The sequence below is a fragment of the Pelodiscus sinensis genome, chromosome 11 (assembly GCF_049634645.1).
Source record: "Pelodiscus sinensis isolate JC-2024 chromosome 11, ASM4963464v1, whole genome shotgun sequence".
In the NCBI taxonomy this organism is placed as follows: Eukaryota; Metazoa; Chordata; order Testudines; family Trionychidae; genus Pelodiscus; species Pelodiscus sinensis.
Window position 1 is genome coordinate 19,233,862 of NC_134721.1, and position 18,016 is coordinate 19,251,877.

Consider the following 18,016-nt stretch of genomic DNA (forward strand, 5'->3'; position numbering starts at 1 on the left):
GAGGGAGGATAAGAAGGAAGGGAGAAAAAAGGGTTTAGAGTGTTCATGGGTATGTCTAGACTACATGCCTCTGCCCACAGAGGCATGTAAAATAGGCTACCCGACATAGTCAATGAAGCAGAGATTTAAATTTCCCCAGTTTCATTAAAATAAAAATGGCCGCTGCACTGTGCCAGCTCAGCTGATCATCGCCACAGCGCATGAGTCAAGATGTGGATCGGTTGACAAGGGAAGCCTTTGCTGACCGCTCCTGTAAACCTCGTTTCACGAGGCATAAGGGAGCAGTCGACAAAGGCTTCCCTTGTCGACTGATCCGTGTCTTGACTCGCGCCTTGTGCCGCTGATCAGCTGAGCCGGCACAGCGTGGCAGCCATGTTTATTTTAATGAAGCCAAGGATATTTAAATCCCCACTTCATTGACTATGTCGGGTAGCCTATTTTACATGCCTCTGTTGGCAGAGGCATGCAGTCTAGACATACCCCATGTTACATGAAGCACGGTGCAAATTGTTCTTAAGTACCTATTGTTGGTTGGTTAAGTCATTAAGATGTGGAAGGTACTTAACCAACCAAACAATGGGTACTTAAGAACAATTTGCACCTTCTCTATTATCTTCCTGTAACTTGCACCTTCTCTATTATCTTCCTGTAACATGAACACTCTAATTCACTATTTTTTCCGTTCCTTCTCTCCCCTCCTCCCCTCCGCCCTCGCTATCCCCTATTTATTTTGGAACTGGACTTTTAATACTCCATTTATCTGAAGAAGTGGGTTGTACCCACGAAAGCTTATGATACCATCTGCATATTTTGTGAGTCTTTAAAGTGCTGCTAGACTATTTGTTGTTTTTTAAGATTTCCAGTTACAAACTAACTCAGCGACTCCTCTGAAGCTAATTTATAAAGCTAGACTGTAGTATCTATGGCATAACTTCAGGCAATTATTGTATGTCATTTATATTTGTACAACACTTTCCATCTCTGGATCTCAGAATGAATAACATTGATGAATTTAACCTCTATATATTCCAGTGAGGAAGTATTTTATTTTGCATTTGTAGGCAACAGAAGTACAGATAAACTAAGAATCCAATTCTTCCCCATCAAGGTCAGCTGGGGAAAGAGGGGGTCTCACTGTTTTAATTTGTTTAGGCTTGAGGTGAGTTGCCCAAGGTTACATGATAAATCAATGGAAGAGCCAAGAGTCTTGACTGTCAGTCCTGTGCCTTTACCAGAAGAGCATCGGGAATGTGTGTGTTTTTCCTAGTTTTATCCTCACTACCGATGGAAGGACAAGTCCTATCTCATACGTATTTATGTCACTTGAGCCATTTCATCCTGACAAATTAGTTCCTTACAAATGAAAGAAATAAAAACAAAACATTTTTAAAAAGAAAAGCAATAAAAATTATCTTCAGAGTCAATATTGTCTACAAACTGGGGGAGGAGGGTGTCCACTATAAATCAAACACGCTGCAGCCTCTGCTTCAATTAAATGCTAGATTTATTCCCACTCGTCTGGGGAGAAAGCATTCCATCATCTCTGGCTCATTTTCACATAACCACTTAACAGTAATGTGGTCACCACAAGCTTCTAAATAAATATAATATTTCAGGGAAGACGATATGTATGTCTTTACAATGGACTGGACTGCTTCAGCTGGAGCGACCTCAATTTTTAAAAAAACAGTGCACTTAGATTCCTTTCATTTACAAATTACCATCAACAGTTCACTGACAAAGAACATTTGTTATTAATCATCTTACTGAATGTAACACATTTCAGGGCCTTGGGGAACATGAGGATCTGAGCGTTTGAAAGGGAGTGTCATATTTATGCGTTAGAATCCAATGTGGAAAAAAATAGTCAGAGTCTTCCTGTTCTTTAGCATGAACTTCAGATCTTCCTTGATTGTTTAATGCATTTGATCAGAACTGCCAATCCCATTACACTGTTCAAACAGAAAAAAAAAAAAAAAAAAGCTCTGGGACGAATTCAGCCATGGTGCAAATGGGCACAATGCCCCCCTAAACTAAGCAGTTGGTGTTTGGACGTAGAGACTATTATTATTCTTATTATTTCTATGTTGTATGCTTGGCCCTTGTCTGGGTTTAAATACAATACTTTCTCCTGGCTTTCACTGATGCCATGTCCCTTGCATCTGAGTTAATAAGAATCTATAGGAAAAGAACTCTAGACTCTTGGAGGCAGCATGGGGGAATAAAGACATAAATCCTGGTAACTTCTGATTACATTCCAGGGACCCAGACACCTCAGACAATATATTGCAAAATACATGGAAGTGTCCAAAGCAGTCATGTTTTTCCATTAAACAAATAGATTGTGTCTTAAATTTCAGATAAGCCTTATGTGGTCTCTGCTACTTTCTTAACCCAATGTTAGCTATTAAGGCATCTAAGGATTTACACTGAGCTGTCTATGGCATGATTGCAGTAACATTGTGTTCAAGGCTTTTGCTCTTTACGGTTTCACGGTATTAGAACCAGAATTAGTTAGCCTGTATAGAATTTGGAAATACAGATGCCGTACAGAAAATAAACATCTTTAGCAGGTATTTAACCCAAAGTGTCAAGATTTTTTAATGAAGAATGCTTAACACATCTGGGTTTGTTTTGGCTAGACTTTAGCTTTGCACCTAGCTTCTGTATTTTGACAGCACTCATATAAATGGTTCAACTTCTTTTCTAGTTTAGGAATAACTGAGCAATTCCTTGAAAATGTCAGGTGCCGTTTTAGTTGTTTTATTATTCTACAAGAATTTCCCCCGTTAAGGCTCAGTTCAGACAAATCTGCCATGTCTTATTTAAACTCTGATGTATCTATTTTCTGTCTCTCTTTGTACAAGCTTGTAGTTTCTCTCAGGGTACATCTACACTAGCCCCCTACATCGATCTAGGGAGGCTAACGAGGGTGACCAAACTTGCAAATCAAGCCTGGGATTTAAATATCTCATGCTTGATTTGCATGTTCCCGGCCGGTCGCCATTTTAGAAATTGACTAGCCCGAAGTAACTGCCCGCGTCTACATGCGGCAGTGAAACAGCATTCTGATTTAAAGCCCCTAAATAGAATTAGCCGGTAAACCTCATTGCAGGAGGGATACTAGCTAATTCGAGTTAGGGCTTTAAATCGGAATCCTGTTTCACTGCCGCGTGTAGACGCAGACAGTTACTTCGGGCTAGTCAATTTCTAAAATGGCAACTGGCCGGGAACATGCAAATCAAGCACGGAATATTTAAATCCCGGGCTTGATTTGCAATTTCGGTCACCCTCATTAGCCTCCCTAGATCGATCTAGGGGGCTAGTGTAGATGTACCCTCAGATTCTCAGGGAAGGGAAGAGAAGGGCACAGTGAAAAGTTATTATTCCTTTTGGAAGAATTGCATTTGCCTGAAAACTGTGCAATTATTGCTGTAGTTCAGGATTACACAGAAATCTAGCACCAAACAAGACATAAATCAGCTACTTCTCCACCCACACTAACTTAAGACTTCCACTAGATTATATAGGGCTTGTCTTTAGCGTTATTAAGCAGAGTTATCTAACAAAAGGTAAAATCCTACGCTATGTCTAGACTGCAAGCCTTTTTCGAAAGAGGCTCTTTCGAAAGATACTTTCGAAAGAGCCTCTTTCAAAAGAGAGCGTCTAGACTGCACGCAGAATTTCGAAAAAGCAAGCCGCTTTTTCGAAAGAAAGCACCCAGTGAGTCTGGATGCTCTCTTTCTAAAAAGCCTGTTTGCTTTCAAGAACGCCTTCTTTCGAAAGAGCACTTTCGAAAGAAGGCGTTCTTCCTCGTGGAATTAGGTTTACCACCGTCGAAAGAAAAGCCGCATTCTTTCGATTTAATTTCGAAAGAACGCGGCTGCAGTCTAGACGCAGGTGAAGTTTTTTCGGAAAAAGGCTACTTTTCCCGAAAAAACCCCTGAGTCTGGACACAGCCCTAGTGAAGATAAGACAGCTTGTAGTTTTCATAGTAGTTAGCAGGTGAAGTTAAAGTCTATGAGGGAACTTACTGTTTACTATGACCTGCTAACATGATATGTGAAAACTATGAACTGCCTTGTCTTCACTCAGTTTTACCTCATGTTAACTGATTTGAGTTGAGAGCACAACTTTCTCCCAGTGGAGATTACCCATCAGGGCACATATAACACCATGATCTGCACAAGAATCGTGATTGTCTCCGCAGGGGATAAAGTTCATTCCCTTGCAGATTGATGAGACATATTCACAATCTGCACAAGGAGAATCAAACCCCTGCTAGGGAAAAGCTTGACCCTGGTTTATCATTATCAATTTTAGAAACTTAAAATTCAACCTGTCTGCAGGGGTGAGTTTCAATGACATCCTGTTGAAAAACAAACAGGAGACTCCTTCCTTTCCAGCCCAAGAGGTGTATTTGAAGGCTCCGGAAGGCTCTATCTTTAACAAGTTGATTGAGGCTATGTCTACACTACAGATTACTTCTGTATAATGTATGTTGTTCAAGGGTGTGAATAATCCACACCCCTGAGCAACGTAAACTATACCAACCTAAGTGCCAGTTTAGACAGCGCTATGTCAGTGGGAGCGCTTCTCCCCCTAACATAGCGACTGCCTCTTATGGAGGCAGCAGTTATTAAGCGGATTAGAGAGCTCTCTCAAAGCGTGATGAGTCAGGCTCTGCCCTGCCCCACCCCGCCCCAGGACCCGTGGGGGCTGTTGGGTCCCCTGCATTCTTTTCATATAGGTATTCTGCTAGGATCTTAATTGCAATACATACACACAACAACATCTTAACCATGGCTCTCCCAGGCATTTTACAAGGGATTATATCTACTTCAACCTCATTTCCGCCCTTCTTTCTGTTCACTTCTCCAACCAGATGCACACCGAGCTCTTCGTAAGCAGGGAAATCTTTCTGATAGGTATCTTGAATCCATCCAAACCAGGTATCTTGAATCCATCCTGACAAACTTTCTCTCTCACCCAACATTGCCAAGAAGTACAATTTGCTCCAAGAGGTTGTCAACTGCTCATCTTTGACTGTACCAACATTGATCTAAGCCGCGTTTCTCAAACTGTGGGTCTCAACCCCCTGGGGGGTCGCAAGCAACTTAGAGGGGGGTTGTAGTATATCAAAGTTTGAGAACCCCTGATCTAAGGCTACCTCTTAAACTCACAGCACTGCCACTCCTCAATCTTCACTCTTCCCTGCTAGCCCTGTATGTGTCTCCAGCTGATTGACCTAATAATTCTGCGGTGAGGACTGTAATGCCGTGCAAGCCACAAAGTAAATAATGGACACTGATAGCTTTGTCTCATCAAGATTTTCAGTTTTTTCAGATATTTGTACTACTTCCAATGCATCTTAGAACAGGAACTTTGGCTGAACTCAGGTCAGGAGCAAAACCTTGAGAAAGCCCTTTAAAGTCCATATTCCTGTAAAACGATACACCGAATTGTAATTTGAAATTAAATAAAACAAACTAAGAACTGTCAACATTTCAGGTCCCCCACTGAGCCTGAATAAGGCTCAGTGCATCTCTTTAGTTTAGCCTTTTGCTGTAACTTTCTCCTTCTCAGATCAGGCCCCTGCAGGATCCCTAGACCTCACAGTTTTTAATAGACCTGTAAACTAAGAACAAGCCTGTGGCAGGGCGAGATGCATGTCCTTTTCCACAGACCTTCCCCCTGCAACAGATGGCTTCAAAAGGCCTTTCCAAATCATTCTTAACCCCAAGGAAGACCAAGCAGTCCTGGGTTTCCTGTTGGCCTTTCTATACCCTGTTGTTGATCTGATCTAGTTTGATCCAAACTGCCTGCATTTTGCAGACAGCAGCGTTCTGGACATGCTGAATGAGACTTCACTCTGCCATGTATCTGCCAGGTCATGTATGTGAAAATGAAGCTGGCGTGGACAGCTGGCACATTCTGCACCCACTGATGGCAGCAGACATCTTGCAGGAAACTGGCCGTATTAACACACAATTCACCAACACAGGAGTAACCCATTGTCAAAAATTTGCTGATTTTACAGCTAGGAGAGGATATTTCAGGGTGAGTATTTAAATCAAAGGTTTAAGTGCTTTTGCTTTTTAAACTGCCCACATGCAAATGCATGTCTGATTGGTCTGTACAATTATCTGGAGTATGTATACTAATCAGGTAACTGCACGCATGCACACACACACCCTCCCCGGGCCATGTGCATTCAGAGTTTTCTAATTTACACACCGAATAGTGGCATCTGCAGGCAGGCTGTTTAGAAAGGCGGGTCCCCTTACTTTTACACTGTCAAATTCTTCACAGTGCTCACTCAGCCTGTGGGCTGTGAAAACCCATGCAGAACGATTCTAGTCATCATTCCAAGGGACCAGACTACGCGCTAAAGTCTGATTGGCTTCAGAAAAACTAGAGCTCTTGTTATTTCTGTAAATGATGAAAACACAAAAAAAAACTTTTTGGAGGGAAGAACACTATGATGTAATGATTAAACCAGGGGACAGAGCCAGAGCTCCTGAGTTCTTCCCAGCACTGCCACTATCTTAACCCCGTGATTTAACATGAATCAATTAGCTTCCCTGTGTCTCAGTGTACCTACCTGTGACACACATAGCTGCAGAGACGTTGCGAGGCTTCATTGGGACTTGTTTGTAAAACAGTTTCAGATTCTGGGATGAAAGGTGAGTTATAACCCTTCACTCCAACACCTCCAGATTTCTTCCTCATTCATCTTTGTGGTTTCTGCCATGCTGCCTCTTGAGCCTGGATTGTGTCTGCCCTGCAGTCTGTACAGAATGCCGTTTGCTGAGTGTCTAACAACTATCGATGTAAGCCTCACAACTGTAGCACCTAGGCATCTAAAGAGAATATTCATCAGTAGTAGCGCAAGGGCAGATCCAGACTCAATAATGAGCTGGGTTAGTGCAGGTAAAGGACTGAGAGATAGCAAAGAAACAACAGGTGCATCCCGCTGCTGGGCTCAGATCCAAAATTCCCCTTTAATTCACACCTTATAATAATGTATGAAGGCATTGAGATGTTGCAGTTCATCTCCTTGAATCACAGGGTGCAAGACTAATTATTCAACCTGATGACTAAAGTGATGCAACAGAGACTCTCTGAACATTTGATTTGAATGTCAATCTCACCTGAGGCATTCATCCCAACATTCTCTCCTTCCTGCACCTACCATGACTTACATGTGTTGCCTTTGTTCTTCAGAAAAGTTGAGTGCTCTTGGCAGAAAGCAACAGATATGTTGCACTGATGAGCATCCAAAACGAAATAAATATTGATGAATGCTCTTTCATATCTTGGCAGACAAAGCACAATTCAGGTTATGTAAATTGCATCAATCCTTCTGTCCATTGATTTACATAAAGAAACACAAGCGTGCATGTAAATACAAATTGCCATGCAAATCACCATGTCCTGCATTTACATCAGGTTGATACGGCATTCCAAAATTGCATTTCTTTTTCCAATTTACTTTCAAAAGATGCTCTCTCAAAATTTGGCGCATCTACATGGTGCCAAATTTCGGGAAAAAGTGCTTTTTCAAGCCATCCTTTATGCCTTGTACAATGAGGTTTACAGGGATGGCAAAAGAGCATGTCTGTTCTTTCGAATTTTTCCTTGGATGCAGCATTGCTTTTTTGGAATACCTCCAGTATCCTAAAAAAGCAATGCAGTCTAGACACAGCAATAGTGACTGAGGCAGTAAAATAAATTAAGACACTGTAATCCCTAAATTTGACATTCTTGCCTGTAAACCCAGAATGTGAAATCACTGCAGTCAGTCGTTTTGTGGGTTCAGCCATTGCTAGCAGAAAACTAAATACCACATAGCTAGGAATAATATTAGGGCCTCAGAGGGAAGGCCATGCAACTGCAGGTTTGCAGATCTACTAATCAGAATGGGAAGATAGGACAGGGAATTCATCATGCATAAAAACAGAAAGAATGTTTGACCAGCCGACCTTGGATTTAAGTGCCTTTGACATATATATTTTATTGTTATGACTAGAAATGGTTTAATAATAAGAGAAGATGAGTAGTTTGCTGAAATTAGGAGAATTGATAACTGTCCAGGAGTTATTATGATGATCCTCTAGGAGTTACTGCGAGGTACGTGCTTTCAGTGAACTAAAAAATTTTAGGAACAAAGATTCATTTGGAACAGTCCTAGAAAGTTTTTCTTTGGGCATGGACCTGATGCCTAAACTCCCCAGCATCTGGACAGGAGGGCTCCCAGAAGGCAGGCTGCTGATTTTTTGAAACTATCTTGGACTTTGGTAAATATAAATATTTGGGATACTCTGAATTTACTGTTACAGAGGTTGTGTGTGTGTGTGTGTGTGTGTGTGTGTGTGTGTGTGCGTGCGCTGAACTTACTGTTACAGAGTGTGTGCGTGTGTGCGCGTGTGTGTGCGCGCGCACGCGCACCCTTGAGACCTAATAAAGAGTTATTTTAGGTAGAAGCTCTCGTGTTTGTATTAATCATTTATCGGACAAAGGAACTGTGTCCCCACTAATGTATTCAAGTTACTACCACTCTGGGTTCTGAAAACCCTGAATAACATCACCAGAGACCGCTACAGAGTTGCAGATGGTATTTAATGTTAAAATAGAGAATTTGTCTTTTCCCAGAACACTTGCAAGAAAGAAGGGGGAAAATTGTCCATTGTCCATCACTTCTAATACAAATTGCTTCTTTACACACACACACTTCTGGATGAGACTTCCCTCTTGTTCCTCTCACCACCCGAGGCAGCTTGCTGTATCTCTACACCTCAGCATTTCATTGGCCCTCATTTTCGCTCTGTAAACCAGGAGTGACTCCACTGAATTCAATGCATTAGACTGATTTGAGAGGCAAGGCAGTCCCCAATATCTGTTTTCCAATCTCAAACGAAGAGACCCAATTCCTCCCTTTTCACAACTATAGAGAAATTAATTTGTTTTTGGCTTGGCTACTTATTATTCAACTCTATAAGCATTTGAAGGATTGGGCTGTAAAAAAAGATGGACATGTAGAATAGCTCATCCAGCAGAATTCACCAGGCTGCCAAAGCAAACAGGAGAGGATTACAATTACTTTGGACCATCCCTATGCAATGAGGACAATGTTACAATACAAAACAGTATTATCCCAACAAGATAAGGTTTATTTCACAGTAGAGCGTTCTGAGCTGAAGCTCCAGAATTATTTTAAGATGCAGCTCATATGTGACAAAGATTTGCAAATTGAACTTCTGTGCTGTGTCTGCACTGGGATTTTCCTGTCTCAGCACTGTTTTTCATAAGTCATTTTCATTATTAGAAATTTAATTAGGGTCTGTTCATGGCTCTGCCACTAACTAACTGTGTGGCATTGGGCAAGTCACTTAACCACTGTGTGCTTCAGTCTCCGACAGTTATTTACCATATGTATGTACAATGCCTAGCATAATGAAGAGCCGTAAGTGCTACCCCACTACATTTAGCTAATACCTATCTATGTCACAGGTTTGGTTCATATTTCTAAAATGCTTTCAGATCCTCAGCTAAAATCTTACACCCTTTATTCATGCAAAATTAACCCAAACTTGCTGAGGGTGCAATCCATCCCCTCATCCAGGTCATTAATGAAGATGTTGAACAAAACCAGCCCCAGAACTGACCATTGGGGCACTCTGCTTAATACTGATCACCAACCAGATATCGAGCCGTTGATCCCTACCTGTTGAGCCCAATAATCTAGCCAGCTTTCTGTCCACATTACAGTCTGTTTATCCAATCTGTACTTTTTTAACTTGCTGGCAAGAATACTATGGGAGACCAAAAGCATTGCTAAAGTCAAGGTATATCATGTCCATTGCCTTCTCCATGTCCACAGAGCCAGTTACCTCATCATAGAAGGTACTCAGGTTGGTTAGAATCATAGAATACTAGGACTGGAAGGGACCTCGAGAGGTCATCGAGTCCAGTCCCCTGCCCTCATGGCAGGACCAAATACTGTCTAGACCATCCCTGATAGACATTTATCTAACCTACTCTTAAATATCTCCACAGATGGAGATTCCACAACCTCCCTTGGCAATTTATTCCAGTGTTTGACTACCCTGACAGTTAGGAACTTTTTCCTAATGTCCAACCTAAACCTCCCTTGCTGCAGTTTAAGCCCATTGCTTCTTGTTCTATCCCCAGAAGCCAAGATGAACAAGTTTTCTCTCTCCTCCTTATGACACCCTTTTAGATACCTGAAAACTTCTATCATGTCCCCCCTCAATCTTCTCTTTTCTAAACTAAACAAACCTAATTCCTTCAGCCTTCCCTCATAGGTCATGTTCTCTAGACTTTTAATCATTCTCGTTGCTCTTCTCTGGACCCTCTCCAATTTCTCCACATCTTTCTTGAAATGCGGTGCCCAGAACTGGACACGATACTCCAACTGAGGCCTAACCAGCGCAGAGTAGAGCAGAAGAATGACTTCTCATGTCTTGCTCACAACACACCTGTTAATGCATCCTAGAATCATGTTTGCTTTCTTTGCAACAGCATCACACTGCTGACTCATATTCAACTTGTCCACTATAACCCCTAGATCCCTTTCTGCTGTACTCCTTTCCAGACAGTTAGGTATGACTTGCCTTTGCTGTATCCTTCCTGATCACTTTCCTCTCTTCCAAGTGCTTCAAAATGGATTCCTTGAGGATTCCTGCCATGATTTTTCCAGGGACTGAGGAGAGACTGAGCAGTCTGTAGTTCCCTGTATACTCCTTCTCCCCTTTTTTTAAAAGAGGACACTACATTTGCCTTTTTCCAATCATCTGGGACCTCCCCTGATCACCACAAGTTTTCAAAGATGGCTTTGAACCAATGGCTCTGCAATCACATCAGCTAACTCCCTCAGCACCCTCGGATGCATTAGATCTGGCCCCGTGGATTTCTGTATGTCTAACTTTTCTAAATAGTTCTTAACCTGTTCTTTCTCTACTGCGGGCTGCCCACCTCTTTGTATGCCCACCATACTGTATTGCCTAGTGCACTAGTCTGAGAGCTGACCTAGTCTGTGAAGACAGAAGCAAAAAAAAGCATTGGGTATTTCAGCTTTTCTCACATCATCTGTCACTGGTAGGGGTATGTCTACGCTACAGAGTTTTTCCTGAAAAACAGCCATTTTTCAAAAGAATCTTCAATTATGTCCACACTGCAATCACATTCTTCTGAAAGAAAATTGAAAGAACAGAGGGTTTTTCCAACATTGGTAATCCTCATTCTACGAGGAAGAAGCCTTTTTCCGAAAGAGCTCTTTCACAAAAAGGCCTATGTGGATGGGGAAGAGGGAGTTCTTTCAGAAGATGAAGAAAGAGGAAAAAGCACAGGTGTCCTGGTGGCCACTCTGTCCATTCAGTGTGGACGCTATCTTTCGAAAAAGCAGATCACTTTTTCAATGCGCTTTTGCAGTGTGGATGATCTCTTTTGGAAGAAGTTTTCTGGAAGATCTTTTCCAGAAAAGCTTCTTCCGAAAGAAGCCTGCAGTCTAGACATAGCCTAGGTTACCTCCCTCATCCAGTAAGGGTCCCACTCCTTCCCAACCCACCCTCTTATTGCTAACTTGCTGGTGGTAACCTTTCTTTTTACCCTTGACATCCTTTGCTAGCTGAAATTCTAATTGCACTTTGGCCTTCCTGATTACAACCCTGCATGCTTGAGCAATGTATTTATACTCCTCCCTAGTCATCTGTCCAAGTTCCCATTTCTTGTATGCTTCCTTTTTGTATTTAATCTCACCAAGGATTTCACTGCTAAGCCAAGCCGGTCACCTGCCATATTTGCTTTTCTTACTGCGTATTGGGATAGTTTGTTCCTGTGCCTTCAAAAAGGTGCCTTTAAAATACAGCCAGCTCTCCTGGATTCCTTTCTCCTTCCTATTAGTGTCCCAGGAGATCCTGCCCATCAGTTCCCTGAGAGCGTCAACATTTCTGAAGTACAGGGGTCTGTATTTTGCTTTGCTCCTTTCTTCCTTTGATTAGGAACCTCAACTTGACCATCTCATGATCACTGCTGTCCAGGTTTCCACCCAAATCTACTTCCCCTACTAATTCATCCCTGTTTGTGAGCAGCAGGTCAAGCTGTGCATGGCCCCTGGTTGGTTCTTCCAGCACTTGAACCAGGAAGTTGTACCCAACATTCTCCAAAAACTTCCTGGATTGAAGTGTGTACACACTGTGCCATTTTGATTCTGGGATGTTTTGGTTTTAAATGTATTCGCTGCTCTGTTTTTATATTAGAGAAGGCAAGTTAGAGAAGTGCATCTTGCAACACAAAGTTTTCTGATTGTCTTTAGTTTCAGAGTTCATTCCACAGTATCTAACAAGCCACTGAGAAAGTAATGTCTCCTACCCAGATGAGCTGTGCATTTATGGTAGAAAGCTGCATTATAGTCATAGACTATGTCCTCATTTTACTAGAAGACTTACCCGGCATTGCCCAAGTACTTCAAGACAGGGGCAGTGTAGGGAAAGCAGGAGTCAGGGCAGAGTCTTGGGGATTGAGGGGGGCAGGGCAGGAGGAAGGGCAGCGGTTTGAGGAGGGGCTCAGGGCAGGGGGCTGTGGATGTGAGGGGGTGCAAAAGTGAGGGGTGAAGAGGGTCATAGACTCATATAACCCTAGGGCTGGAAGAGACCTCAGAAGTCATCAAGTCCAGCCCCCTGCCCAAAGCAGGACCAATCCCAAGTAAATCATCCCAGCCAAGGCTTTGTGAAGCTGGGACTTAAAAACTCTAGGGATGGAGATCCCATCACTTCCCTAGGGAACCCATTCCAGTGCTTCACCACCCTCCTAGGGAAATAGTTTTTCCTAATATGTAACCCAGCCCTCCCCCACCATAACTTGAGACCATTGCTCCTCATTTTGCCATCTGGCAGGGACTTCTCTCCCCTCCCAGCTCCACCCCCAGCTGACAGGGGTTTTCTCTCTTCTCCCAGCCCCTCTGGCTGGTGTGGGCCTTCTCTCCCCCTCCCCAGCCCCTTCTGGCCAACGCGGGCCTTCTTTCTTCCCCCAGCCCTCTGCGGCCAACAGGGGCCCTCTCTCTCTCCCTGATCCCCTCCAGCTGGCAGGGGGCACGGGCCGGGGGGAGGGGGAGGAGGATTTGGGGTTGGGGTCTACTTAACAGGTCTGGTGTAAGCAAAATGGAGGAGCCCCAGCCCCAGCTGGTCACACTCTTGGTGGTGAAGCTGTCCCCAGTGGTACTCCACAGTATAGCTCTCCCCTGTACTCGCTGCCCTCAGAGGCCACTCTCAATATCTCATCCCTTGGGTCTGTGCCCCTCCCTTTCCATGTTATGGAAAACAGTCCCATTCCTGGCACTTCCCGTTTTCCTGGAACAACCAAACCCTGACTTTGCTTTAAGATAGGATAAAAGGAAGCTGCATACCAAATTCGGTGGTCCTAGCTGTTACTGTTTAGGAGGAGTCCTTGAACAGAATCATGGACAGACAGACAGATGCACATTTCTAAAATAGATAGATAGATAGATAGATAGATAGATAGATAGATAGATAGATAGATAGATAGATAGATAGATAGATAGATAGATAGATAGATAGATTTAGTCACTTTAATAATTAATGCCTTGTATGACCTTTACTGGCTGGAGGGCAATATTTCAGGTTTTGTAAATAATGAACATTGTAGTTGATTATTTATCTGCTACTTCCACTTTGTGTGTGTATCTATATATATTTCATGACATGCTTTTTTTTTTAAATCAAAATAAAGCTTTGAAAAGTTCCATTGTGCCAGAGGTGCAGAATTTGTGACTATGGTCTTAGGGTCTTCAGCTTGGAGCCTTAAATTCTTTTGGATGCTAAACCAAACCACTGAGAGGCTTAAGATAAAGGCCTGAAAACTCTGAGCCAGAGGATGTAAAATCAGGGAATATAAATCAGAGTAGCTCCACTGGATCTGGCCTGGTATTTTTCTGTGCTATTATCCATTACACAGATACATTTCCAACACTCCAGGGAGCTATTTTGTATTTTTGCTCCTCTCTACTTTATTCCACATTACCTTCCATATTTTCATTCTGTCTTCCACTCGAAAGACTTTTGTCTTGATACTCTATTTAGTTTGTATTCCTGTCTTTACAGAACTGCCCCTGTTCCTGCAGCCTCCCCTAAAAGACAGATTTCAACATATGGGCAGCTCAAATTTCTTTTTCTTTCTTTTCAGCGATGGAAATAAAGGTCAACATTTGCAGGAGACAGAAAAATAATTTATTTATTAAAAAAAGGGGGGGGAAAGGTTAATCAGATTAAAATAAAAGATAGTTCCCCAAAAGGCTTTGGAGCAGTGCCATGCTTTTGTCTGAAAAAAATCTGTTTTCCTCTGGGAAAGATAAGCTGTGTTAACTCCTTGGCACCAGCAGCCCTGCTGCTCTGCGATTGTCCATAACAACTATGGCTCCTTGCAGGGAAAAATCAAATTATGAAAAGAAGCGTTCAACTAACAGTAAGGCAAAAAACAATAGCATGCAGTCCCATGTCCCCTGCCATATCTCTTAGCAGTTTTCTGACTGAAATCACAAACCCTGGGGCTGAAACCAGTCACCAGCCAAATCTAAATACCCTCCCTGACCTTGGACACTCATCTTTACTAATCTTTAATATAATCACCGATAGCACAATTTAATCTTCACAAGGAGCTCCAGGGTGTGCAAAGGAACATTCCTTTCAAATAATCAAACATCAACACAGTCTGGTTTACACTGAGATGGGGCCAATGTGTCTGCCTCCTGCCACTCTGGGTAGAGTTTGAATGAGCTAGAACATGCCCCCATTGTTTTCCATTTTTCTGAAGTAAATAATATGGTGAAATCAAAGGGAAGTCCCTGGGGCTATTGTATTCTATCAGAATGTAATCCACAATACCCACATAAAAACTTCCTTTTTCCAAGCTTAACTCATTTTTAAAGGGTTCAATCTTTAAGCCATGCTAACAAAGTTGATTTAGAGCTACAACTCCATAGGGCAAGGTGCTGATTGTAGACCTAGTCGGCCATGAGCCCCATACTGAAGGCCAGCACAGACTCCTTGCATTGCGACACCACTGGATTCTGGTCATAGAGACTGCAAATCCAGTGTCAAGAGGATTATTTGGCGTAAAGAACCTCCTGAAGGCATGGAGGTACTAACGCACCGGGCCCCCACACCACAATGAGTTTAGGGGGGCATGGTCAAGGAAAATAGGTATGGCCCCATCTGCCATTCCTTGCCCTTCTCAGCCATTAGACTGGTCTGAGTTACACTCAGGCACCAGCCCCGCACACAGCATGGCAGCATCACCTGTGGGTGCAGCGAAACAGAAAGGTGAACTTTCTTCCACCCTGCACTCGTCCAGGCTGTGAACTGCTGAGGACGTGCTGAGCAGAGTCACAAGTGGCCATGGACCAGAGAGTAACCTGGTATTCTACCCCTTAAATTCTCACCAAAGTAAGGAGTCGCCAGGAAGACTGAAGAACTGGACTCTCTCAGCTACGGTTTTATTTTGTAGAACCTAACTCAGAGCAATGTGGGCCCACTTTATCAGCATTCTCTCTCTTCCCTCCTCAAACCAAACATAAAGCTTTCAGCACCATTGTTTTGCATTGGTCCCAATTTTAAGCAGGCAGTTTGTTTGTAAAATGACAATATCCAAATCAAAACACTGCTATTCAGATTGTCTCACTGCCCTTCAGGGTCCTCCTGACTTGGCCTGGGTCTCCTGGGCTCAACAAACCTTATAGTTCTTCTTCCAAGGCTTTGCAGCCCTCCCAAACTGAGGCTTCCTCTTAGCCAGTTCCTGCTTTCTCTAATGCCTTCTTCAGTAAAGGTGCAGACATCCTCATCCCTGACCCAAAGTGCCTCCTCTCTGCTCCCTTGCCTAAGAGGGAGGACGCCTTGCATGAAATTTCCTATAGGGCACATATCTAGGGATAGGCATGTGACCAACACAGTTTCCATCTGTAAAGGCCTCAGGGTGATAACAGTTGCAGCAGGACTAGAGCCCCCAGGCACAATGCCTTGTTGTGCAGTGATAAGTCTGGGTAAAAATGGCCTTTTTAATGGCCATCACTGTATCATTAGTCTTAGTCTTCTTCTTTCTTCACCATTTCTAGTTTTGAAAATCCCTGGGAAAAGCCAAGTAATAGACCAAAACATGTACTACAATTTCCTTGTGTTGGTTTCTTCCATGTATTTTTGTTTATACCAGCCCATCCTGTGTGACCATTAAGTAGTAATACCCTCCCCTGAAGAAGGGAAAGAAAATGCAAAAATAGCCTCTCTCATGTGCATTTTTGGCTCTCCTGGATTAGGAGCCAATTTTAGCAAGTGTGAACAATGGTGAGGCTGGAAGTGACAGGGGATCAAACTAAGACAAAAGAGGCTGAAACCCCTACGCTGTCTATATTAAGCTTCATGCCCATGATGCAGTGGACAGGGCCTACACAGAAGTTAGGAGGTTTCAGTTTAACCCCCTGCTCTGGCACAGAGCTGCTTTGTGAACTTGAGCAGGTTACGTCACTGCTCAGTGCCTCGATTTCCCCCTATCAATTTTCCCATGATCCTAATCCCACTTCCTATTTTACCAGTCTAATGCTGGAGTTCCATAGTGAGGGAGTGGACTGAATGTTTTCTGAGGAATTCACTGACTTAATTAGCCAATATGCAAAGCACACTAGTATCCTAGTACTTATTTGATATAGGTCAGGTGGAAATCGTTTATACATATCAATGAAAATTTTTCCTTACTTCACTTGAGGGAAAATCTGTACCTATGATAACTTGCAGCTGAGGCATATGTTTGCTGAAGTGCAAGTATTGAATTTGACTTTCATGTGGAGGGAGAAATGAAGAACATTTTTGAAAAAAAATTGCATTTTTTAAAGTTAGCATTTATTCCAGCATCAGTTTAAGAAACCCTCCTTCTTGTACAAAAATCACGTAGGCTCTAATTTTCATTTCAACATCTATGTGGATAAATTAACATGCTTGACTTATATAAACAAATATCCAAGATGCATGCCCAGATTAGGTGCCTGACTGACATGAGCAAATACCTGCCCCATGTATTAGTACCTGAGTTTGTCCATGTGTTAGATATCAGCACTTCATGATGTACATGCAACATAGCACACACCTGATTCGGAACCTGTCCTTAATTTAGAAATGAGTCTGGATGCTCTATAGAGCTCATTTATTTGATCTTGTGAGAGCCTTGTGCATCAGATGTCATTCCAAGACAATGTCACTATGTTGCTGTAGAAACAAAATGTTATCCCGAGTAAAAGTACAAAATGCATTACCTAAGCAACACTTAGAATTACAGATTTAATGTAAAAGAAAACATTGACAGGTGCATTAGAAAGAATAAGGGAAATGGTCATGAATCTAGGCATAACTGAGCCACCAGGTAGGCCAGTGGTGGGCAATAACCAGATCACAAGCCGAACACAGTTCACTAAGGTTTGCCCCTAGCGAGCTGCCAGCGCTTTATTTACATGTAGAGGCACTAGTAAATAAAGCACTGACAGCCGAGCCATGTACAGCCTAGCTAGGCAGAAACTTACGAAGTTATTAACTTTCCTGTACACAGATTACCCCATAATACAATTATGTGCACCTATTATAGCACTTTCCTGAAATTATCAATAAATAGAAAATAAGAAAGAATGCGGAACACACAACAAAACCAGAGAAAAATATCCTGTACCTTAATTTGGCGACTCTACAGAATCTCCTTCATCCAAAGATAAAAAAATCTCCATAGAGAGTTTGCTCTTCATATAATCTTTATGAAGCTCTATAGAATATTGAGAGATGGGAGGGACTTTTCTTTTTAAAATTCCATATACAATAAGCTCCAATAAACTTGTGTTTGTTGCCATCTACTGGCAAAAGGAGAGACAAGGACACTAGACTCAAAAAATTAACCAAAGTTTCTAGTCTCCTGTGGGAGCGAAAAACATGATCTGAATGTAACTTCA

The 18,016-nt window shown here is 42.5% G+C and overlaps 1 protein-coding gene across 1 annotated transcript in view; it reads right to left on the reverse strand.

Moving 5' to 3' along the window:
• The window catches only part of RAD18 (RAD18 E3 ubiquitin protein ligase), a 262,323-nt gene extending 244,563 nt beyond the window's left edge, over nt 1-17,760 (reverse strand). Inside the window, exon 1 of the mRNA XM_075938716.1 lies at nt 17,743-17,760. The gene's annotated coding sequence lies outside the window, so the exon portion shown is untranslated. The remainder of the gene's footprint in view (nt 1-17,742) is intronic.
• Nucleotides 17,761-18,016: the final 256 nt, after the last annotated feature.